This window comes from Saccopteryx bilineata, chromosome 3 (genome assembly GCF_036850765.1).
Source record: "Saccopteryx bilineata isolate mSacBil1 chromosome 3, mSacBil1_pri_phased_curated, whole genome shotgun sequence".
NCBI lineage: Eukaryota > Metazoa > Chordata > Mammalia > Chiroptera > Emballonuridae > Saccopteryx > Saccopteryx bilineata.
In genome coordinates, this window is record NC_089492.1 from 136,569,415 (window position 1) to 136,570,065 (window position 651).

The following is a 651-nucleotide window of genomic DNA, read 5'->3' on the forward strand; positions in this document are numbered from 1 at the left end:
GAAATTAGAACACACATTTTAAAGTATAGAGAGCTACTTAAACTAGTGAGGAACTGTGGTGCCAAGAGTGAAGAAAATTATGCAGATGGAACCAAGTTTTCCCTTTTCCTGGTGGGCATTGCTCAAATGGAATACGGTGGCTGGGGAGATGAGCAGCACATTTAGTAGACATGTGGGTCTGGTGGTACAAAAACTGGAGCTGAGAGCCTCCAGTGGCATGGGAAAAAGACCCATATCATAGAATTACAAACACAAAAAGCAAATGATTATTATGTTTTAGAAAATTAAAGACAACTTAGAGAATTTCAACAGAAAAATGGATAACTCAACAGGAAATAGAATAACTGTACTACACTTGATCTTAGCCAAAAGGCCGAGAAGCGATGGAAATAGAATAACTGTAGATGAGAATCAAATAGAATGTCAAGTTTAAAAATATAATTGCAACTGAAGGACTTAAATAACAAGTAAAGATAAAATTAAAGAATTAAGAAATATATCAAAAGAAAATTTTCTGTCCTCTATTACACTGTATTTTTGTCCAATTTTATCTTCTCACATCTTTTACTCCTTTATTTTTGGTAATGGTTAATTTTATTTCTTTTTTCAGATTTTATTTTTTAATTATAGTTTACATTCAATATTATTTTG

At 31.6% G+C, this 651-nt stretch overlaps 1 pseudogene; it reads right to left on the minus strand.

Moving 5' to 3' along the window:
- Positions 1-297: 297 nt before the first annotated feature.
- LOC136332547 (U2 spliceosomal RNA) lies at positions 298-385 on the minus strand (annotated as a pseudogene).
- Positions 386-651: the final 266 nt, after the last annotated feature.